Source organism: Phyllostomus hastatus, unplaced genomic scaffold (assembly GCF_019186645.2).
Source record: "Phyllostomus hastatus isolate PE091 unplaced genomic scaffold, TTU_PhHast_1.1 phas_scaffold_317, whole genome shotgun sequence".
NCBI classification, from domain to species: Eukaryota; Metazoa; Chordata; class Mammalia; order Chiroptera; family Phyllostomidae; genus Phyllostomus; species Phyllostomus hastatus.
Window position 1 is genome coordinate 8247926 of NW_025334023.1, and position 19019 is coordinate 8266944.

A 19019-nucleotide genomic window follows, 5' to 3' on the forward strand; every position below is an offset into this window, starting at 1 on the left:
CGGTGACCCATGCGCAACATTATGTCCCTTGCTCTAGGGGACATATCAGTAAAAATGTTGCTGTGTGAAATATTTGAGATTTTCCTGCCTATGTTCTCTTCTAGGACTTTAATGGTGTCACGGCTTATATTTAAATCTTTTACCACCTTGAATTTATTCTTGTGCATGGTGTAAGTTGGTGATCAAGTTTCATTTTTTTGCACATAGCTGTCCAGTTCTCCCAACACCATTTGTTGAAGAGGCTATTTTTACTCCATTTTATGTTGCTGCCCTCTTTGTCAAATATTAATTGACTGTAGAGACTTGGGCTTATTTCTGAGCTCTCTGTTCTGTTCCATTGGTCCATGTACCTGTTTTTATGCCAGTACCAAGCTGTTTTGATTACAGTGGCCTTGTAATACAGTTTGGTATCAGGTATTGTGATTCCTCCTACTTTACTCTTCTTTCTCAAAATTGTGGCAGCTATTTGAGATCATTTATTGTTCTATATAAATTTTTGAAGTGTTTGTTCTATCTCTGTGAAATATGCCATTGGTACTTTAATAGGTATTGCATTGAATATGTAACTCACTTTGGGTAATATGGACATTTTGATGATGTTAATTCTTCTGATCCATGAGCACAGTATATGTTTCCATTTATTTGTTTCTTCCTTGATTTCTTTCTTCAGTGTTGTGTAGTTTTCTGAGTACAGGTCTTTTACCTCCTTGGTTTAGTTTATTCCTAGGTATTTTATTTTTCTTGTTGCTATACTGAATGGGATTTTTTTCTTGATTTCTGCTTCTGCTGTTTCATTGTTGGTGTACAAAAATGCCTTTGATTTCTGGGTATTGACTTTGTATTCTGCTGTTTTGCCCAACTCATTTATTAGGTCAAGCAGTTTTTTGGCCGACTCTGTAGGATTTTCTATGTACACTATCATGTCATCTGCAAACATTGACAGTGTCATTTCCTCCTTTCTGATTTGGATGTCTTTTATTTCCTTTTCTTGTCTGATCACTGTGGCTAAAACTTCCAATACTATATTGAATAGAAATGGTGAGAGTGGACAACCTTGTCTTTTTTTCTGATCTTAGTGAAAAAGATTTTAGTTTTTGCCTATTGAATATGATGTTGGCTGTAGGTTTCTCATATATGGCCTTTATTATGTTGAGGAATGCTCGCTCTATTCCCACTTTGCTGAGTGTTTTTATCATAAATGGGTGCTGTACCTTATCAAATGCTTTTCCCACATCTATTGATATGATTATGTGATTTTTGTCTTTGCTTTTGTTTATGTGATATATTACATTTGCTGATTTGTGAATATTGTACCATCCTTGTATCCCTGCGATGAATCCCACTTGGTCATAGTGTATGACATTTTTAATGTATTGTTGGATGCAGTTTGCCGATATTTTGTTGAGGATTTTAGCATCTATGTTCATCAGCGATATTGGCCTGAAGTTTTCTTTCTTTGTTGTGTTTTTATCTGGTTTTGGGATTAGGATGATGTTGGCCCCATAAAAAGATGCTCAATATTGCTAGCTATCAGAGAGATTCAAATTAAAACCACAGTGAGATACCACTTCACACCAGTCAGAATGACCATCATAAACAAAGCAACAAACAAGTGCTGGAGAAGTTGTGGAGAAAAGGGAACCCTAGTGTACTGTTGGTGGGAATGCAGACTGGTGCAGCCACTATGGAAAACAGTATGGACTTTTCTCAGAAAACTAAAAATGGATCTGTCTTTTGACCCAGCAATTCCACTGCTAGGATTATATCCTAAGAAACCTGAAACACCAATCCAAAAGAACCTATGCACTCCAATGTTCATAGCAGCACAATTTACTATAGCCAAGTGCTGGAAGCAACCTAGGTGCCCATCAGTAAATGAATGGATCAAAAAACTATGGTACATTTACATAATGGAATTCTATGCAGCAGAAAGAAAGTAGGAGCTCCTACCCTTTGAGACAGCATGGATGGAATTGGAAAATATTATGCTAAGCGAAATAAGCCAGGCAGTGAAAGACAAATACCATATGATCTCACCTTTTTTTTTAAAGATTTTATTTATTTTATTTTTAGAGAGGGAAGGGAGGGAGAAAGAGAGAGAGAAACATCAATGTGCGGTTGCTGGGGGCCGTGGCCTGCAACCCAGGCATGTGCCCTGACTGGGAATCGAACCTGTGACACTTTGATTCTCAGCCCACACTCAATCCACTGAGCTAACCAACCAGGGCATGATCTCACCTTTAACAGGAACCTAAACAACAAAACAAACAAACAAGCAAGACATAACCTAAGCCACTGAAATAGAGAACAGGCTGACAGTGACCAGAGGTGAGAGGAGAGGGAATTTCAGGGGGAAAGAGGAAGGGTTTACAGAAACAAGTATAAAGGACACATGTACAAAAACTAGTGGGGGTAGAAATGGGAGGGAGGTTGGGAGGGATGGATGGGTGGGTGGGGTGGGGTGGGATGGGAGTAAAGAACAGAAAACTGTACTTGAACAATGATTAAAATAAAATATAAAAAAACAATAGAAACTTCTCACTCTGAAATTTGTATCTGTGGGGGAAGTGTTCCAAGAGCTCTAGAAGATGCCTGAAACTGCGGATAGTACCCGACTCTAGATATACTATGATTTTTCCTATACATACCTATGGTAAAGTTTAATTTACATATTAAGCACAGTAAGAGATTAACAATAATAACTAATAAAATAGAAAAATTATTATATGCTGTAATAAAAGTTATGTGAATATGTTCTATTTTTCCTTAAAATACCTTATTATACTCTATTTACCATTTTGTGATGATATGAGAAAATACAATGCCTGCCTAATGAGAGGAAGTGAGCTGAATGGTGTGGGCATTGTCACCTAGAGTTAGGCTACTGCAAGGGTTACTTGAACACAAGTATTGTGATGCTGCCACAGTGAATCTGAAACACCAGATGGTTACTAAGTACCTACTGAGCAGGTAGTGTATACAGCATAGGTTCCCTGGGCAAAGGGATGATTCACATTCCAGGCAGGATGGAATGGGACAGCATGAGATTTTATCACATTATACAGAACAACATGTATTTTAGAAGCTATTAATCACTTGTTTCTAGAACTTGACATTTAATATTTTCAGACTGTATTAACCCTGAATTACTGAAACAATGGAAAGCAAAACTGTGGATAACAAGGGACTACTGTACAAGGTCTATTGAGAAGAAGCCCAACCATTGTTAATGTAACAAGAATGGTTTATGTGATATCAATGTAACCTGGTAGCCAAAGAGAGTGGACTGGAATGCACATATGTGAACAATGATGGCTTCACTGTACTACTCAGTGGGGGTGATAGATGACATTGAGTGAGCATGTGTACTGTGTGTCTGTCACATTCAAAATGACTGAGTAGAGCCACGAATCTACATCAAATTTAGTGTTAAGCTTGAACATTCCTCCACAGAAACCATTCAGATGATTCAGAAGGCTTTTGGGGATGATGTAATGAGTGCAGCACAAATAAAAGGATGGCATAAATCCTTTACAGATGGTTGAGAATCTGTTGCAAGTGATACACGTTCTGGAGAGGCCTGAGCAGAACACCTGAGAATGTTGAACATGTACAGGCTGCAGTCAATAAAGATTGGCAACTGACTGCAAAACAAAGAAGCTGATATGGGGATTCCAAAAAATACTTTGTCTGAGATTTTGTCACAAGATCTTGGCATGAAATGTGTTGTAGCAAAATTCGTTCCACAGCTTCTGCTACCAGAGCAGAAACAACATTGTGCTTCAGCTGCTAATGATGCTGAGAGAACTGTGAGGTCCCAAGATACCTACATTGAAGGGAACTGAGGTGTTATTGTCCTGTGTACAATGTTTCTTGTATCTTGTATCTTCAATAAATGTTTCTATTTTTCAAAGTACATGGCTGGATACTTTCCAGTTAGGCCACATTGTATATGCATATTAATGTAACAGATTTTGCTACTTCTAGTCCCCTTTGAGTTCTCACTACAGAGAAAATAATAAGTACCCTTTCCAACATTGCTGATAAAGTTCCACAAAGCAAGTCACTCTCCCTGACTCTTTTTCCCTGTGGCTCCATGTTTGTAAGTGTCATGATGTTTTGACTCTTCTTAGATGGTAAATTTTGAAGAGTCACTTGTCCTGTCCTCAAAAGTCCCAGAAAGTACAATACATATCTTGAGTGTTTTGGAAACTATGGAAACTAATGTAAGAAACAATTCCCAGAAGTAGTTTCAGGTTCAAATGATTTGGACAAAATGAAGAATACGGTAGGTCCTCAGATAATGTTTCATTCAACATCATTTTGCTATAACATTGATGAGAAAAAATATTAATTTCTGGCCAGGGTCACATTCTCTACATGTCTACATGGGTTTCCTCTGCATCCTCACGTTTCCTCCTGTATCCCAAAGATGTCCATGATCGACAATGGTGTGTCTGAATTGTTTTAGTCTGAGTGAGTGTGTGCATGTGTGTATGTGTGTGCCTGCACACATACCTTGTTGTGGAAGTGAATCCTGCCCAGAGTGGGTTCCTGACTTGAGGTCTTAGCCACCAGGATAGGCTCTAGCCACTCTTGACCATGATATAGGGTAAGAGGGTTGGAAAACAGTTATCTTACTTATTTTTATTAATATTTCTCAAATGTATGTATAGCTCACATTTATCTCAGTGTTGAATTTTGCATATGTTCTGTGTACAGATTAAAAAAATAGTGAGATAAAATGCACCTTTCTGGCACCTTTGCCTATAGTTAATCACTGCCTCAATAGTCTTTTGTGACAGTGGCTTCCTGCCCACAATTCAGGCTACACATCAAGACAGTCAAGTGTTGAGGCACCCCCATTTTTTTCAGAACAACCCACAGCTTATCATTATCCAAGCAGTCAAAGACTACTATAGCCTATAAAACATAGGCTAAACTTCTTCTGAAATTCTTTGGAGTGCTCCAGTATCCAACAGATAGCACTCATAAATAAAGTTGTAGAAGCACATCTGGACCCTGGAGAGAGTACCTACAAGAAGGGGGCTGCCTGATGATATATAGCCTTCAGCAGAGGGATGCAGGTAACCATGTAATGCAGCGTCCCTCTTTGCCTGCCTCTCAACTCCTCCCAGCACTTTCTATTGGCTGAACCAAAACCCAACTGGACCAGAGGACAAGGGACAAATATGCCAGAGAGTCTTCTGGGAACCAGAGCAGAATGGAGAAAAAACAGACAGCAATTGTGAATCTAGAGAGATAAAGTAAAAAAAAAGCAGGACAAAAGGAAAGGCTCAACAACAAAAATAGAGAAATGACCATAACTCATTGAAGTATATGTAAAAGTAAGAGGATATTTAAAATTTTATAAAAATACATATAAAGGCAATTTGAATATATGTTCCCTAATATTATTTTCTGCTCAGCGTTTGTTCTTTAATGTCCTTGCAGTTCTTTGGGGTCTTTAGTTTGAAAACATTAAAGATCCCTGGACCATAGTAAGTATATCTTCATTTCTGGTCTTGGATGTCTTGAGTTGCCTATAATTCAATGGTCCAAAGACTAATCTACACTTGCAACCTAAGTGATTCCCACGTGATGTTTCAGGAGTTGCTTACATTTTTTGGATCCCTATAAGGTCATCTATAAAATAATTGAGCTGAACACATTGATCTTGATGACAGATTTAATTTCTAGGGTTGTATGCTTATTTCTATGGCTTGCATAGTTGCAGTGCAGAGACAGAAAGGAACTAAATTCCAGCATAAATATGATTAAATTTGCTCAGGTGAGTTAATGTGAGGTACAGGGCATGAAAAGTGAAGTTTTCTGGTTCATATCCTTATATTTTAAATAATCAAAACTTTGTACAGTCATCCACACTGACAATTTCTAATGATAATGAACACAATTAAAAATCATTGTCATCCTCTACCCGGCACCTTTCTACAATTAACAGATTGCTGGTGTGAGTTTTTCTATATTGCTTTCCTCTAGCTACCTTTCAATCCATGTGGAAGACAATTGGAATTAAGTCTGCAATTAATTTTTACAAGAAATTGCATCAAATACTTTGGTAAAATCAACACTTACATCATTAACACAACCTTAATTATGTTATCCCCTAACAGAAGGTTAGTATATCCCACAAGGCTCTTGTGTGATCTTTTGCAGACACACTTTTAGCTTTTGTTCTAAACACAATTTCAGTGAGTGTTCTCAAAGTGTCAGGCACTGGGATGTGTGCTTTTACCCTCATGATCTTACTGATTATTCAAAACAATTCAGTGAGGAAAGAGACACATTTTCCCTTTTACAGATAGTTAATCAAGTCCATCTTTCTTTTGCACATGCTGTCCTTCCTGCCCAGAGACACTCTTTTCTCCAATCCTTCAGTTGATCAGATCCTTATTTATCTTCCAAATTTAACACAAGCGTTAACTATCTTAAGAGATCCAGAAGACAGGTATGTGGAATGGCATTTAGAACTGTGGGATTTGGTGCTAGATTGCTTAGGTGTGAATGTGAACCCTGCCATTTGCTAGCTGTGTAACTTTGGTAATGTTATTTAACTTCTCTGCTCTTTAGATTTCCTACCTTAAAAAAATGGAAACATTTGGAATGTATACTGCATATATCATCTTCATTTGTACATAGATGTGTTATTTCTGAGAAATACCTTTTTAAAAGAATGAAATGCCTTTCATTGTCCATTGTCCACCTCCTGGGAGCTGGAATGGGGAAGTGACATCTGGAGCTACAGATACTATATTGTATAATGAGGTATCTTGGGATAACAGACCATATATTATAGAAGACCAAATGGAAGGTGTCCAGGTCATCATCATTGCAGACTCTGGACATCTATGCAAATGAGAGAGAAGACAAACAAAAAGTCTATAGTCAAGCCACTTTTATTTGTGTTTTTCTGTCATATTTAAATCTATTTACCAATATTAAGAAAGGAGGAAGAGAATCAGAGATGAAGGTGCAGCCAGGAATTAGAAACATGCACCTCTCTTACACTCACCTGTTCTGTGTTATTGAGAACCAGAAACATACTCAATTTATTGATGAAGCTCATGATGCAAGTTTTAGCACTGCCTAGATGGCCCTGCATCCTGGGATTCTCCTTTTCCTTCACAGCCTCTGATTTCTTCAGAGAAGACATAGCTGATGTCACCTATTTCTGAGCAGATAAGGTCTTCTACATTATCATGTTTCATAATACAAAAAAAGAAGAAGAAGAAGATAAATGCCCTTTGGACCAAGAAACCAAGAAACCTGCACTCAGTCAAGCATCTTTTGGTGAACTGATTCTACAAAGGAGAATCCAACCCTTGCCATAAAGAGGACTATGTGTTATCATAACTGATGTGCAGAAGAAGCCTGTTAATCTCTTTCTTATTTTTTGTTTGTTTTCAACTGTTCTGCTCTGTTAATATTTTAAATACAGCTAACAGGGTAAGATATGTTATCTTGAAAAATATTGTGTATGTGAGTGTATATTTTTTCTTTTGTATTAGGAGACATGATAGTACTGTGATCTAATAGAGTTAGGTCACCTCGGTTCCTTTAAAGTTCTACCACTTACTGGCCATAATGACCAACAAAACGTTATTTAAATGCTGAACATTAATTTTCTCTTCTGTGCAGATGGAGATAATAACACCCACTTCTCAGAGTTATTCTGAGGATTGAAATGGTTAATGCACAGAAAGCTAGCCATCTCCACATGTTTGCTTCCCTTTTTCCAGTGGTGGTCACATACCAAGAAGCGCCATGAGGTGGGCTGGAGAGGTACATGGCTGAGGTAGAGGCAATTTACTGGTATCCACCAAAGTGCACAGTGCATGCAATTACAAATTACAAAATGATTCCTAGAATGTACAGAAGCAATTAGTTGATTAGAAATGCAGGCCATGAGAAAGTGAGTTCAAGCCAATCCTGACCATAGCAAGGAGTATGTCCCAAGGTTAGAAAGTCTCCCTATCTGCTAAGACTATGGAATGTGGCTTTCAAAAATAATATCCCCTGTTTCCTGCTGTCTTGGCCAGATTTGCTACTGGGTCTGAATTTTGTCTATACAAGAAGGTACTGAGACAACCTATAAAGCTGATTTTAAATCCTTGACCATTATTCTCCGAGGGCAGTTGGTTGACACCCAGCCTTGCCTGCAGGCATGTTCAGAGTCTCACTGAGTGCTAGGGCTTCTGTCAATAAAATTGTGCTCACACTTGCCCACAAGTGCATATATCCATGCGAGCTTAGACTTCTGTGAAGGAGGAAAAAGTGTTTTCTTCACTCTACTTCAATTATATTTTTCCTGAGGTTTTCTCAGTGAACACAAATCTGGTGCCTGAACACAAATCTGACTCCATGCCTAATTATGGAATTAGACAAATCTCTGAGATCCAGTCTTTGCTGCATCTTAACTGGTGAGCTTTTGCACATGTGACACTGTGGTATTGATCTTTATTTTATGGAGATCACAGAGTTGTAAGGACAGGGAAGTGAACCTGGAAATGCCAAGAACATGAGCGGATGATATTATACAAACACTAACCATAAGTATAGTTATTCAAATTCTACCCACCCGGTGGGGGCTAGTTCAAAAACCCTGCTCTTTTTGAAGGCTTCCTTATGACCTCCAAGTCATAATGATTTGCCCTTCATGAAACATCTACTGAACAATATGTACTTCATAATCAACTTGTTCTCTAAGTATTTTACATCCATTATTTTTCCTTCCTAAGCTCTACCTAAGCTCATTGTATGTAGAGATGTATCATTTTCTACCTGGATGAATTTTCCCCCAGATCTAAGCAACTGCTTAGCCCTCATAGGAGTTCAATAAATATACAGTTGACACAGTTTAAGATTTAAACTGATTTTGAAGTTCAAAATCTTAGCATAATGTGCAAGTCCTGGGACACCTTTGTAGGTGTTTTATTCATCATTCTCACAGCCAGTGTTCCAGCTGCAGCAAAAGAGTTACCAAGTCCTTCATGCCATTTGCCTTTGCTCATGCTATTCATTTCACCAGGAAGATTCTTCCTGGTTGTTTGCCTCCTAAATTCTTATTCTTCTTTCAAGGCTCAGATGAAATCTATTTTCTTTTGCTGATCTTTCTTAGGCAGCATTGGATGCTGCCAATGCATGACATCCATGAAATAAAACAATACAGTCATCAATGTAAGTTATTTCATGTTCATCATCTTTTCTAAACTCTGACCTTCACAAAGACAGAGATCACAGCTTTTAAAATGCTTATATCTATAAAATTTGGCACATCACATAGTATGTACTAAATTACATTTGTTAAACTGGATTCGTTTGATTTTCCATTCTGGCCTTTAAAAAGATCTACAGTGAACATTTTGCAACAGTGCATTAGCATTTGGATACCAACATCTTATTCTTTCTGACTGCTAAGTGCCTGTCACTTTCCCTGATTTAGGCTAACATCTGGCATATCTTCAGATTGATTTATCAGATTGCTTTCCCACCAAATGTGTGGCAGCCAGCTGGTAGACCCTATCAGTCTGACTGTTCCTGGTTCCATCTAAACCTGTCAGTTCAGGTGCCTTTAGGATTACAAATACTAAATCTGATCCTGCTTGAGAATCTCAGAGTATAGCCACAACTATTAAACTCACTGTAAACCTGAGGAGTTAGCTTCTTCCAGAAATAAGCAAACAAAACAAGCTAAATGCATAAACTTGAAACAGAATAACCTTCATTCTGGCATTTATTGAAGTTTTTGACCTTGGACAAGTCACTTAATCTACTAAGCTGCAGTTTTCCCCTCTGTAAAATGGGGATAAAAGAGGCTTGTTGTGAAGACTACATGATGATGCTCATAAAGTCCTTAGCACAGCGCTCAGCAGCACATACTAAAATCTCAATAAATGATACATCTTATTACTGCAATGATTCACCTTAACTTTATGTGAAGGCTACTGTGTTCCTCGCTTGTGTTAGGGATTGATGTAGACCTATGAAAGCAGAGACAACTAAAGGGATCTTTGCTCCCAAGAACTTCAATCATGTTGGAGCAAAAATAAGTTAAAGTTAAAAATTTATAACCAGGTGATTTGAGAGCAATGATGGGGATATACAGAGAGTAGAGGAGCACAGAAGACAGAGATGTAACCCAGCCTAATGAGTTAAGGAAGGGTCCCTTGATCAAGAGGCAGTTTAAGAGACAGGAGAGTGTCCACAAAATCCAAGTAACTTTGATCTCTTCAGATATCTTGAACTCCATCAGTGGGAGTAAAAAGTTCCCCTACCCACTGGGACTGAGTACACTCTAGCCCCGACAAGGGTCAAGGGACAGCCCAGTCACACACCCTGTGGGATCACTAATGCAGCCTCACTGCCAATACAGATTTGAGCTTAACAGAACTCATCCCCATGCCTTCTATCACTGTGTTTGTCTCCAATGCGAGAATTCCTAGATGCCTGTCACCCTCATCTCCTACTCTCCCATCTCCATAGAGCAGAATCTTTTGCTCTTTTCCCTTTCTTATCTTTAAATCCCTCCAATGAAACCCTTGGAGGGTTTCTATCATCAGCAAACTCTCTCTGAATGTTTTTTTCAACTTTGTGCTCTAACAGAAAATGGGCTTCTCTTCCTCTCCCAAGGCCTCTGCCTCCCATCCACCTCTCACATAGGCCTTCAGCATCTTTCTGCACTTTTTCAGCATTTCCACACCATTCTCACACCATACTTCTGTGATGTGCTGGACTTACTCTAGGCCTGTACCTGGCAGCTGACTGTGACTAGAGAAAACAGAACAAAACACACAGAGACTGGTTAGTCTCCCTTTAAATCATGATTATGGACATCAGGTCAGAGTTCATGATTGTGAAACATATTCACATACCCCCAATCAACTCACTTCCACACTATCCTAGCAATTTTTCTCTTTATGTTAGGCTACTCTCATTGCCATAACTTCTTATTTCTTTCATAATGAAATGAAATTCTTTGGAACCCATATTTCAGCTGTTATACTGGTTCTTAGCTTCTTTTATACATTTAAATTCCTCGAAAGAGCTATTTGTGCCTCTCTCTGATACTCCTTCTCAGTTTTAAACTGGTGCAAATGGACTTCTATCACTATGATGCTGCTGAAACTGCTTAAATGAAGATCACCTGTGACCTCTTCTGTTGCAAACTCAATGGTCAATTCTTAGCCCCTTTACCTCCCATGAACTACTAGCACCATTTGAAACAGTTAATCAACATCTCATCCATAATATCATGCATTCCCCTTTTCCTCTTACATTAATTTTGTTCCTTCTCATTTTGATTACTAGGTAAACCACTTCTCTGTGACCTCATAAGAATCGAGTACCTGAGGGCTCAGTCCTTGGTTTTCTGTCTTTTTTTTTCCCAATTACAGTTGACATTCAATATTATTTTGTATTATTTTTAGGTATACTGCATAGTGGTTAGACAATCATACGCTTTACAAAGTTTTTTTGCCTGATATTTCCAGTACCCACCTGGCACCATACAGTTATCACATTATTATTGACTACATTCTCTGTGCTGTACTTTACATCCTTGTGACTGCTTTGTAACTACCTCCTGTACCTGTTCTCACTCTCATGGTGATCTTCTCTAAGGTAGTGGCTTTAAATACCATCCATAGGCAATGCATCTCTAAGTTATTATTTTAGCCTACAACCCTTTCCTGAACCACTGGCTCATATACCCAGCTACCTACTCAGCACTTGCACTGGCATTTGATAGCCATCTGAAAGCTAACATGCCCCAAACTGAACTTTTATTCTTGACTGGGGAAGTTACTCAGGAGAAAAAAAATCATTGTTCCTCAGTTGTGCTCATTTCAAACTGTGTAATGTAATTCTGTAGTCTTTATCTTCAATACATATCCAGAATCTGACCACCTTTCTCACTTCCACTAGACTTTCTTTCATTTCTTACCTGACTATGCCAGTCATCTTTCTTTCACCCTCGCCCTGCTACAGCCTCTTCTTAAGTTAGTGGTCAGAATTATTCCTTTAAAATACAGATCAGCTCTTCCCACACTCTCCAGTGTCTTCAATATCCAAAGAGAAGACACATTCCTTGCCTTGGTCTACAAGATTTTTTGTTTGATTGTTTTTTCCTTGATTTGCTTCCATTTACCAATTTGAATTCATGGTTATCACACTCCCGTCAATCCACTGGGGTCTCTTTGCTTACAAGAACATACTGAGCATGAATCCAACTCAGTGGCTTTTGCAGTAGCTGAACCTTCTTCCTGGAACACTGTTCCCACAATATCCTCTGTGCTACTGTTATTACTTCCTGAAAGTTTCTACTCAAGTGTCATTTTTCCAGCAGGAACTACTCAGACTATTCTAGTTATAGTTAGCAGTCACTCCTTTACCAACTCCTGTCTCAGAAAACTGCATGGCCCGTGTCCTGTACTCTCTCCCTCTCCTTTCATAGCATTTTTCTACTGTGCTGGCTAATGCCTTTATTCAGTATGTGTATTGCCTGTATCTCCTTGCTACCACATAACCTTAAAAAGGACAGGACATGTAAAAGATTTTTAATCTCTAATTTACAACTAATATTCTTCTAGAAAGTGTTTGGCATACAGTAAACTCTTCACAATATTTTCTGAGTAAATAAGAAACTGAGATGAAAAAAATTTAACTGCATGAGTTAGTCAAGGAAAGCTATGTCTTCCAGTGTTTTTCAGGTCTTCAACTACTTTATTATTTAGTGAATTCACTGCCTGTGTTTATGCCATAAAAGCAAATCCATGTTAAAAGCTGATCTCAGAGGGATTCTTTTTGTCAGTATGTCCAAATTGTTGCTAAAATTTCTGTCACCTCACAAAGACAATAGCACAAAATACTGCCATCATATATTGGATACCAGTGGCTTTTAATTATGCATTAGAATATCCAAACTTCACTGGAAATCATTTTACTCAGTTGTAATTAAGCATATTATCCATTTGTTTATTTTTTTAAGAATTAGACCAAGAACAGTTTATGGTATATATTAGGTACTTAGGATATAGTAGAAATTACAAAATAAACATGTACATATTGGGTGAATGAATGAATAAATGAATTATTTAGCCAATACACTAAAATATGTCCTTTAAGTAAATGAGAATTTCATTAAAATAAATTATTAAAATAATTTTATTAAATTTAATCTGGTTTGCATTTTGAATAAAGTAAAAGTCACACTATGCTTATACCATATAAATTATATACTTGCATTATTAGATGACAATATCTTGGTGTATTATAAAAAGTTTGATTTAGGTCTATGATAGAAGACATCCTCTAATTTGGTAAAGATCCAAGAATAAGTATGCACATGTTCTACAACTGAATGTTACATTGATTTATCCAAAAATATAGGTGTGGCTAATATGGGAGATAAATAAGAATGACCATAGATACTTACTGTGTGACTTTTAATCTAATCAATGTTTTCTTCTATAGCACAAACTATTTTTTTCTTCTCAGTGCATGTCATAAAAGGTGAATTCCATAATGCTCTAGAAAATTGACTGGTATGCCACTGACTAGTACGTATAATAGTGAGAAAGTTCAATGACACTGCTAAATGCACACCCCTCCCCCTCACTTTAAGCATGGACCTTGACCCTATAGGTTTGAAGTGCTTGGTAATTTTGTATAAGGTGAAACTGGACTATCTCTTACTATCAGTCCATCCAATGTATTGGTTCCTCTCAAGTCTGCCTCATGAGGTTAGAATCTGAAAATGGTAACCTCATGCCTATTGAATGTCATATTGATGAGTTTGTCCCAAGGGATGTTTCTATTACTTTCATGTCATATTCACTTACACTATTCTGGTTTATTCTGATACTCAGATCTTTTCTTTATGAAGTCTAGCATCCCTGGCAAACAAAAGTGTGTAAATGTGGAATATGGCCATAAAATACCAAGAAAGCAGTATCTGCAATACTAATGAAGTGTAGCTCATCATCAAAATGCACTTTGAAAGACCTAACACTTGCCTGGAAGTCTGGATTTGGAATGATGTAAGGCCAAGGAAGCAGCTCTGCATACCATGTACAAAATGCAGTGACAATATGTATGTTGCTGCGAGAAACAAATGGGGCAGGATGTGTGAGTTTAGAAAAACATGTCATATAACTTTAAGGATCACAAATTATAAAAATGATACAAAGCTGTTTTGTGTGTGTGTGTGGCAGCCCTATAATTTTTAACCATAGAAGATAAAAAGAATTAAAGCACTTTGACCTCTTTAACATGAAAGATAGTGTAATGCAGTGAAGAGAACAGTGAATTTGCATTCAGGCTGACCTGTTTAGAATCCTTGTCTTGAGACTCCTACTTGTGTAACCTTGTGCAAGAGGCTTAAACCCTACTCATTTTCCTTTTTAATAAAAGAAAGATTATGTACCATATAAATAAATACATATGTATCAGTAACTGTGTAGTTGTAAGGGTAAATAACACAATGCCCATAAATAAACCCAGCATATGGTACATGTTCCCTAAATGCTACTGATCTTCCTTAGTTGCGGAGTAGCTTAAACAATGGCCTCAGTATAAGAGCTATATTTCAAACATCTATTCTCTTTACACGAATCTGCCTGGTAGAGATTACAATAGTTTGGCATTCTGTAATCCATAACCAATTTGCATACCAGAATAATAATACTCAGCACTTACTGGCATATTTCATTTTATTGCTCTTTGCTTTATTGTGCTTTGTAGATATTGCATTTTTTTATTCTTTACAAATTAAAGGTTTGTGGCAACCCTGCACTACGCAAGTTTATAGGAACCATTATTCCAACGGCACTTGCTTGCTTCATCTCTCTGTCACATTTTGTAATTATCCCAATATTTCAAACTTTTTCATCATTATTATATCTGTTATGGTGACCTTTGGTCAGTGATATTTATGTTGCTATTATAACTGTTTTAGGAAGCCATGAACCATTTAAGAGAGTAAATTTAGGCACTCAATGTTTTATGTTCTGGCTGCTCCAACTGGTGCTCCCCTGTCTCTCTCCCTTTCCTTGGGCCTCCCTATTCCTGGGGACACAACAATACTAAAATTAGGCCAATTAATAATCCCACAATGACCTCTAAATTTTCAAGTAAAAGAAAGTTTTACATATCTCTCACTGTAAATCAAAAGCTAGAAATGATTAGGCTTAGTGAGGAAGGCTTGCAGAAAGTCCAGATAGGCCAAAAACAAGTCTCATACATGAAACAGCCAAGTTGAGAATGCAAAGAAAAAGTTCTTGATGGAAATTAAAAGTGCTACTCCAGGGAACACATGAATGATAAGAAGTGTGACTGTCTTATGTCTGTTATGGAGAAAGTTTTAGTGATCTGGATAGAAGATTATAAAAAACCACAACAGTCCCTTAAACCAAATCCTAATCCAGAGGAAGGTCCTATCTCTCTTCAGTTGTATGTAGATAAGAAAGGTGAGGAAGCTGCAGAAGAAAATGTTAAAGCTAGCAGACATTGTTTCATGAGGTTTAAGGAAAGACGACTTCTCCATCACTTCAAAGTGCAAGGTGGAGCATCAAATGCTGATGCGGAAGCTACAGGCAGCAAGTTATCCAGATCTAGTGAAGATAATTAATGAATCTGGCAACAGATTTTAAATGTGGATAAAATAGCCTTATACTGGAGGAAAACAGCATCTAGGACTTTCATAGCTGGAAATCAGAAGTCAATATCTAGTTTCAAAGCTTCAACACAGGTTGACTCTCTTCATGGAGGCTAATGTAGTTGGTGACTAAATTGAAGCCAATGCTAATTTGCCATTCTGAAACTCCTAGGGCCTTTAAGAGTTATGCTAAAAGTACTCTGCCTGTGCACTAAGTATGGAACAACAAAGCCTGGATAACAATACAAATGTTTATAATATAGTTTACTAAATATTTTAAGCCCATTGTTGAGAGTTACTTTTCAGAAGAAAAGATTGCTTTCAAAATATAGGGTGGGGCAAAAGTAGGTTTACAGTTGTCAACATAAAAAATAATACACTATTTCATAAGTAATAATTCAAGAAAATACTGTGTTTCATGTACTTAGAACTGTAAACCTACTTTTGCCCCTCCTTTTATTACTGCTTGTTGACAATGCAACTGGCCACCCAAGAGCTCTGATGGAGACATACCACGAGATTCATGTTGGTTTCATGCCTGCTAACAACATAACATCCATTCTGCAGCCCATGGATCAAGGAGTCATTTCAACTTTCAAGTTTTATTATTGAAGGAAAACATTTTATAAGTCTTAGATGCCAAAGACAGTGATGCCTGTGATGAATCTTGAAAAAATAAATTTTAAATCTCTGGAAAGTATTATCCATCCTAGATGCCATTAAGAACATGTATTCATAACACATGGGAAGAGGTCAAAATATCAACATTAACAGGAGTTTGAAAAAACTTGATCCAACCCCTGTGGATGGCTTTGAGGGCTGCATTACATCAGTGGGAAGAAGTAGCTGCAGGTGTGGTGGAAATAACACGAGAACTAGAATGAGAAGTAGAACCTGAAGAAGTGACTGAGTTGCTGTATTCTTGTGATAAAACTTTAACTGGTGAGGAGTGGCTTCTTATAGATGAGCAAAGTCATTTCTTGAGATGAACTCCATGCCTGATAAAAAAGCTGTGATAACTATTAAAATGATGACAAAAATTTAGAATATTATATTAACTTAGCTGATAAAGCAGTGAAAGGATATGAGAAGATTGACTTCAGTTTTAGAAGGAGCTTTCCTCTGGGTAAAGTAATGTCAAACAACGTTACATGCTACAGAAATCATTTGTGAAAGGAAGAGCCAATCACGAAAGCAAACTTCAACGTTGTCTTATTTTATGAAATTGCCACAGCCATGTTAACCTTCAGCAACTGTCACCCTGACCGGCCAGCAGTCACCGACATTGAGGCAGGACCCTCCACCAGCAGAAAGATCACAACTTGCTGAAGGTTCAGATGATGATGGTTGAAATTTTTAGCAAAAATGTATTTTTAATTAATGTATACTGGTTTTTAGACATAATGCTATTGCACACTAAATTGCCTACAGTATGGTAAAAATATAAGTTTTTCAGTGGGAATCCAAAAAAATTTGTATAACTTGCTTTATTGCAATATTTGCTTTATTGTGGTTGTCTGGCCCCCAACTTGCAATACTTCCATGGCCTGCCTGTACTCTGTGCCAGGCACTGTTCACCATATACTTTACATGTGTTAACTCCTTTAATTTTTACACCACCACCATAGTTGATTATATTATGATCTCCATTTTATAGATGAGAAAAATGAGGCTCTGAGGGGCAACAGGACTTTCTCAAGCTCAAGCAAGAACAACAGTCTAGAATGGGGAAAAAAGGCAAGGGAGACAGCAAGACCAAAACTTTTATGAATGCTGGCTGCTGAAAAGCTTCCCTGCTCTGGTGAACAAAATATTAGCATCATTCGTGTGATATAAATCTAACACAAGGGATCCACAGTGTGGGCAAAGAGGAAAAGGTCAGCATGGCTGGGGTATGATGTCAGGAGGGAGAATGTTTCCCTAGCTTTCTACAGCATGTGATTCTACATTTCTAGAATATGTAAGGGAATAGGAGCTTCTCAGCTGTCTTACCTTGTATTTATCTCGTTCACAGATTCCCTTTGCTTTCTAAACCTCCAAGGGCTTCTTATTGCCTTCCAGATGAAGCCTAAACTTTTTTCCAGCCTTAATGAGGTATAATTAAAAAATAAAATTTCACATATTGAAAGTATACAATGTGATGATTTGATATACATAGACATCATAAAATATTTACCACAACCAACTCTCACCTCACATAGTTAGTTACCTTTTGTGTGAGTGCCTAGTGAGAATGCTTAAGATCTACCCTCCTAGAAAATTTCAAGTATGCAGTACTGTATTAAATATAGTCACTGGGCTACACATCACATCCTCAGAACTACTCATCTCATTACTGAAATTTTGTACCCTTTGGCTGACATCTCCCTGCTTTCCCTGTCTCCCAACACTCTTTCTGTAAGTTTAACTTAAAAAAAATTCTACATATAACTGATACAATACATTATTTTTCTTGCTCTATCTGGCTTACTTCACTTAGCATAATGCCCTCCAGGTTCATCCATATTGTCACAAATAGCAGGATCTCCTTTCTTTATCTTTCTTTCTTATTTTATCTCTCTTTCTTTCTCTTTCTTTCTTTCTCTCTCTCTCCTTCCTTCCTTCCTTCCTTCCTTCTTTTCTTTCTTTCTTTCTTTCTTTCTTTCTTTCTTTCTTTCTTTCTTTCTTTCTTTCTTTCTTTCTTTCTTTCTTTCTTTCTGTTGAATAATATTTCACCATGTGTGTGTGTCACATTTTATTTATCTGTTCATCTATGGATGGGCATTTAGGATGTTTCCATACCTCAGCTTATATGAATAATACCAAAAGGAACATAGGAGTTGGGATATCTCTTTTAAATAGTTACTTCATTTCTTTTAGATATACAACCAGAAGTAAGCTTGCTAAATCATGTAGTAGTTTTATTTTTAATTTTTTGAAGAACTGTCATAATGTTTTCCCTAATGGCTATACTAATCTACATTTCTACTGTGTATAAGAATTTCCTTATTTTCACATTCTCCTGATCTCCTTTTGTTGAGAATAGCCATCTTAACAGGTATGAAGTAATAGGTGTCTCCCTGGGCTTTTGCAAAACCTAAACTTGTTAGTGTGCTAGCGCAGGCTATGCCCCGGCATATCTGTGCCATCAGTTACAGTAACTATACCCCCTCTATTTACACACACACGTGCACACACACACACACACACACACAAAATTTGGTCACCATAGGACCAGTGATGGTCCTTAAATACTGCTAACACTTCATACAGCTATACTTTGCTATGGTAAAATCACTTAGTTAGAAGGCATTTGGTGAACTTCTATGTAACCCTAAATGGACATTCAAGTAACACTTACTGCATA

The 19019-nt window shown here is 37.4% G+C and overlaps 1 pseudogene; it reads left to right on the top strand.

Moving 5' to 3' along the window:
• Positions 1 to 15130: 15130 nt before the first annotated feature.
• On the top strand, positions 15131 to 17024 carry LOC123805348 (annotated as a pseudogene).
• The last annotated feature ends 1995 nt before the right edge of the window (positions 17025 to 19019 follow it).